Below are 6,414 nucleotides of genomic sequence, written 5' to 3'. Positions count from 1 at the left end.
TTGTCAGCCAAAAACCGACCTGCTGTATTAGCTAATTCCATGTTTAATTTATCTCGGAGCTAGACTCCGTTATCAGCAGTGAATATGATGACGCTGTATCTATTAACCTCTGTCAATCAGAGCAGCCTGCCAGGAACGTTGGCGGACAAACGCCTGGTGTACATTAAAAACCCTGTTGTCTTACAGCCACACGCTTACGTTAACGGCGAAGGCTATATGAAGTGCCGAGGTAAGCGTTAAGTGAAGGTTCTTCCATCTTCGGCTCCAGTCTTGTTTTTCATCCGCTCTCGCTCACGCACTTTGCTCTTCGTGCATAGCCGATGATCACTCAAAAGACGTGCGTTCCCACGATACGTACGGCACAGGCGACGTGGCGCGAGCGTTAATGGTCACCTCTTTTTCCTGCATTGCCTCACATGTTTCAACGCCGTCGGCTCTGACTCATCCCAGGTAGAGGTGTAACTCCACAGTCGCGAGCTGATATTTGAGTCGCCGCACTCTTCGGCCCATTGTGATAATAAGAAGGCGAAAAAGAAAAAAAACAAAAGCCACTGGCTGCGGCACCTTCTGGCCCTCCCGGCGCGTCGAGTTCTGCCTTGAAGGCGGTGTCCAGGAGGTAATGACGCGTCACGTCCAACTCGCTCCGTTCGAGGAAGTCGGCCGAGGCACTGCACCTCTTCAAGGGCGAGCTCTGGATGCTCCCAGACCATGTGACTCGGCTGCCGCAGGTCCCACGGGTTTCGCTCCGCGACGTTGCGCACGAGATCCCTAAAGGTCCGCGGGCGTCCTCGCTTCCACGGTAAGACGCGTGTCAACGCGTACGGCGAGTGATGGCGATTACAGGTTCCGGTGTCTGTGTGCTGCCCGCTCTAAAAAAAATGCTTTTCTTGTACTCCGCTGCGTTTCCTGTAGAAAGCGCGCTGGCTTTTCTAGGCTGCTATCGGAGCATGGACACAGGTGCCGCTAGCTGCAAGGAAGGCAGCCTTCGCAGTTTGGAGGACACGACGCGCCTTATCGTGCGATGTTCTCCTGGTGTTTCGTAAACAGGAGAACGTGAACACTGATGAGCTTAGTTCAGCGTGCTGAAACTACCACTCGCGGAGTAACAACCTCGCGGAGCGCTTGAACAACTCGATTGGTGTAATTCTCTCTGTGTACAGAGAAAAAATCTGCCAGCGTTTTGGTCTTAACCGTACGCAGTCATTGCCAGCAACATTGGGGCGCTGAGGGAGACATCGAAGATGGGGCCATTCAAGATTGCGTTAGGCAGTCACACGCCGGCGTCAACTGTAAGGCGAACCTCGACGTCATCGTCCGCTTTCAGCTTTCAAAAGAGGCCTGAGCTGTCCAAGAATTAAACCTATCTGCAGACTCTGAAGGCGTTGGAGCGTTACGATAAGAATTCCGCGAAAGTGAGCCCCGCGTTTTCATTTCGCTTACCCTGCTGCAATAGCTTCAAGTCTTCAATATCGCGCGGTTTGTTATCAGCCTGCGGTGGTTGTGGCATTTTGCCCACATAACCCCGAGTTGGTCTAATCAGTTTCTTCACACCGCAGCCTGAGATAATAATCGAAGCGTTGCATTTGCGTCACTGATTGGGGTAATACGGCGATACGATAACGATTCTTTCTATGTTTACGAAGAGGGAGCTTTGACTAGATCACCGCAGCCGTGCGAAAGAGTGCATGTCAAGTTCTCGACGTTGACCGAAGGTACGTCTTCGACAGTCCTTGCGCGGTTGAGAATTCAGGTTTATTCGTCCTTCATACAAGATGCTGCTCCCCCCCCCCCCCTCCCCCACTCAGTCACTCGGAAACGCTTGTATTCTCGCCGCCCGCACAATGCGATGCTAGAACGTAGCGGGAAGCTGTTGAAACAAGAGCGCAATCTTTCGGGTTCGTCTCTTGACCAACTTTAACAGAATTTATTAATCATTCTGAAACCTACATGCTGTAGGGAGCTGGACATGACACTAATAGCGGTCTGTTGACAGCACGAAAAGGAGGAAAATTGTGTTTCATACGCGTGTAGTGCGAATAGAAACACTAACGACCTTTCCTTCCGGTGCCAATGAGCGTTCCAACCTCGGGCTTCACTGTCGGCAGGTTTGGCTTCACGGAGGAGCGGCAATGAGGGCGGCATCAACGGCGACAGCTTGCCTCGGTCATTTTCGCTTGCAGCATGCTTTACAAGTCAAGGCGCGCATGTTGCGAGCTATATTTCTTGGTTCAAGGGTTCTTCCTGCATGCCACGAACGAACAGATTACGTGTGCCGACCGCTTTGGCCTCGATGCTCAAGTTACTTGTGCGTTTAAAGTACCATTTACTGCTGCCCTATTAATGTAGATATAAAGCTATCGTTTACTCACTTTGTACTGAGATTAAATCGTGCATGGGAAAAAAATAAGAAAAAGGCACCCGCTGACATTTAATTGCTTCCCGTGGCGTGAAAGTTACAGAGGTGGCTGAAACGCAGTCGTCATATGAATAATAATATTAATAATAATAATAATAATAATAATAATAATAATAATAATAATAATAATAATAATAATAATATTAATAATAATATTAATAATAATAATAATAATAATAATGTTAATGTTAACAATAATAATAATTGGTTTTAGGCGAAAGGAAATGGCGCAGTATCTGTCTCACATATCCGCGGACACCTGAACCGCGCCGTAAGGGAAAGTATAAAGGGGGGACTAAGAGAAGAAAGGTGCCGTAATAGTAATAATAATATTAATAAATGGTTTTTGAGGAAAGGGAAGGAGGGTGCGCTGGGTTCGCCGCTCACCGCGTGATTCCTGCGTGCCCGCACGGCCCCACTGCGCCCGAACGACATGAGCGGATGGATGGATACGGCTGAACCCTTTAAATCGGGCGGTGGAAGCGCTGCAGTCGCACGCCATCTGTTGGGCAGTGGCGTACATTGCGAGGAGGAGGAGGAGGAGGAGGAAGGATTTTGTAGCGGGAGCTACACAAGACTACCAGTCGAGCATTTCACGGTACATGGGAGAGGAAAGTTGTGCGCATGCGCCGTTACCATGGCAACCGGAGAGGAGCAGTGGGTGTGCTGCGCGCTTCGTCGCTGCCGTCGCCGCGGCCGCGCGCCACCACCACCACCGTCGAAGCTGAATGTGACGTCACGCGGATAAGCAGTTGCGCGCATGTGCCGATACTATCGTAACCAAAGAGACCTCACAGCTGCGCCGCGTTCGTCACCACCGCCTAACCGCACGACGCTCTATCACCCGAACCGACGACACCGGCTTTTCTGCGACACGAGCTCCTTAACGGTATCGCGCTAAAACAGTTTGAGTGGCAGGTGTTTCATTTGACTTCTTCGCAACGATTTCCCATTCAGCGACTGGCGCTCCTTGGCTTGGCTGACGGCCGTTAGAAAAAGTTTCCCTCGTATCTCGGGATAGGCATTCCTTGAATACTGCCTAGAGTGAGCACGGCGGAGCTCAAGGTACTGATTTTTGTTTTCTAGGCTCCCTCCTACGGCACGGTTCAGGTGTCCACCGAGATGCGAGGCAGACACTGCGCCATTTCCTTTCCCCAAAAACCAATTTTAAATTTTCCAATTTTCTAGGCTGAAACAGCTCGTAGTGGCTCATTGTCTCTCGCGAGCTTTTTGCTTGGAGATTCACTCTTGAATTTTAATTCATCGACAGTCCTCTGAGCAGACTCAAGGGTTTTGGTGATGTTTTCTCTCTTCAATTACATACTTATTTATTTATTTATTTATTTATTCAAATACTAAAGGCCCTCTGGATAGCAGGTGGCATACGAGAACAAACTGTAATAACAATATGTGAGAATGCAACAAAAAACAAAAAAGGAAACACGACAAAACACCTAGATGGCAAAATCGCAAGCAAGATCAAAGTTCGAACAAAATCAAAATATCGCAAAACTAGAAGAAATCATGTAAATCCAAAGGACTGGAATTCACAACACAAAAGTCGCACAAAAAATAAAAAAGGAATACAAAATCCCCCCCCCCCCCCATCTCTGTTTCAAAAAAATTACATTTTAACAGTGCACCGATACATATACGTGACATTTTCATGTAAGTACGTGGCATTTCTTGAAATTTGTTGAATTGAACTTCGATAGCAATGTCAGATTCCAGTCGATTGTGGTTATTGGTATATGAATGATTGGCGCAGTGACCTGAGTGACACGCTGGGCGTTTCGCTTTGTGAGGGTGATCACGGTGGGGGAAAATGACAGAGCGTGATTAAGAGAAGTCGTCATGCAAATGATCATGATGGTAAAGTTTATGAAAGAGCGATAGGCGACTGTGTTTCCGTCGATTTGATAGGGTATTCGATTCGGCACGAGATGTAAGAGATGTAACAAAAGAGTACGGGGAACAGTCTAAAAAAAATGTGGATTAGCTCAGCTAATATAAGATATACAAAGCGAAAGATGTCTGCGTTCATTGTGTTCATTGGCGTGGGCGTTGAAAACGTTCTAGATGCCGACGATTTTGAGTTAAGGAGGGCGCATAACTGGATTCCTGTGTCAGTGGACGCCTCAATCGCGCTTTGAGGCAAGTGGTGGTAGTGAGAGAGAGATGAGGGCTTCATGCTTTAGCGCTGACAGCGTTGTGGCAGACACGCGGCCCTGTAGCAATAGGCCGCAGCGTTCTCTGGGTGAGCAACCTCTCGCTATCAACCATTAATTTAACTGCAACCTATCAGGGTGGCAGGTTAGGCGCGCTGCCTATCCAGAGTGCGGAACGCACTCAACGTTACAGGCACCAAGCCGCGTCTGCTCGGCTAGATCACGCGGCAGCCGCTCCCCGGCTGTGGAGCCCCGACGCGGCGAAGTCGCGTGATGCGTTGCTATTGCAACGGCGCAGCAAGGACGTTCAGGGTCAAACTGCAGCCCACGGCAAAATCGGCGCCGCTAGGCCAGTAAAGCTTTCGCTTTAAAATTAAAACGCGTAGCACGGCCTTGCGGGGATCCAATGTTACGTATGATGTAGCTCCATCCTGGGCCGCAGATAGCACATGCATATTCAATTTTGGGTATGATTGAAGCGGCGTACGCGAGTTTTTTTTTTCTTAAACGTGAAGGCATTTCGTTAGTCTGTGTTGATTATTCCGAATGTGCGGTTAGCAGATGTAAGAGTAACGTTGATGTCGTGATGCCAATAATATTAGATGCGGTTGCAAATTGACTCCCACGTACTATCGAGGACAAAAGTGGTATACTCCCCGCAGCGGGAGCCGCAGCAACGGAAAACTGCGTCGTAACGCCACCTAAAGCACGAAACATTAAAACGAGTCAAGCGACATGCCTGCAGATAAAAGAGGGCTCTCATTGGCTGCCTCGATCTCAGATGCCGCCCGTACGTAGGTGGCGTTACAATGTAGTTTTCGGCAATGCGGTCCTGTGCATGAGACCAGATGTTCAAGCAAGGCTAGAAATCAAACAACGCGACGTAGGGAGGGTAACTTTGGTAGCACATGTCAATACTCCAAATCAGGGGGTACAGGGTGATATGGGATGGGCGTCGTTCGAGAGCAGAGAAGCTAGCAGTGAGGTATCATTTGAGGAGCGATTGAGAAAAATGGGGAAAATCGGTGGGCTAGGAAAGAAGCATGCCAATTACGTCAGCAGGAAAGAAAATATAAATGCAGCACAAGACTGCATTGCGTGTAATTGTACTCTGTTTTTTGTTGGTACGACAGTGCTGTTTGTACATGATGACCAGCGCACTAGAGAGATCGCTGAGGCATTCCACATTCTCAAAAAGGGCGATGGATGCGTGAGCAAAACGTCGATTAACTTGTCAAGCAGGGAAATGAGCTTGCTTCATTGTGGGTAGCGGTGTTGACGATAGGGCACGTGCCTTGGAAATTTGTTTAATTTTTTTTGTCTTTTCGCATGGGGGTGATTACAGAACACCTGTGTTTGACGAGACAACCTTACAAGTGTGTGTATTGTATAAATTGACTTCTTACTACCGAATAAAATTCAGTTGTAAGTTCAGCGATTTCCGTGTGTCTCGTCTCATCCGCTGTCTGTGTTTTTTAGCGCTGGTTTTTAATACGATGGATCACCGCCAACTCGCCCAATCCTCAGTTCTTCTAAGTTTTAGATACCTGTACACAAGGAATGTTGACACGAAATGGAGCAAGCGAAATAGAAAATTGACAAGCAAATATCTGGACAGCAGTAGGGGATCAGCAATTATCGGTTAAGAAAAGGGTTAAAGAAACAGAGAGAGCTTTGTGGAAAACAGAGATGCTGACGAAATCGGCACTGGGAACATAGAGAATTTTTAAGCAGGAAATTGCCAAAGAAAATATCTATGATAATTGTAGAGGAAGCTCTTTGTTGTTTGAGGCCAGGACGGAAGTTTTGCGGACTAAGACATATAGAGTC

General features: G+C 48.0%; 1 protein-coding gene across 2 annotated transcripts in view; it reads left to right on the top strand.

The window, feature by feature from the left end:
• Positions 1 to 1,606: 1,606 nt before the first annotated feature.
• Positions 1,607 to 6,414, top strand: part of LOC144133552 (PI-PLC X domain-containing protein 1-like) — a 26,583-nt gene continuing 21,775 nt past the window's right edge. For both annotated transcript variants that reach the window (XM_077666726.1, XM_077666723.1), the window contains exon 1: positions 1,607 to 1,712. The gene's annotated coding sequence lies outside the window, so the exon portion shown is untranslated. The remainder of the gene's footprint in view (positions 1,713 to 6,414) is intronic.

Source organism: Amblyomma americanum, chromosome 5, assembly GCF_052857255.1.
Source record: "Amblyomma americanum isolate KBUSLIRL-KWMA chromosome 5, ASM5285725v1, whole genome shotgun sequence".
Lineage (NCBI taxonomy): Eukaryota > Metazoa > Arthropoda > Arachnida > Ixodida > Ixodidae > Amblyomma > Amblyomma americanum.
This window is presented reverse-complemented; position numbering and strand designations above follow the sequence as displayed.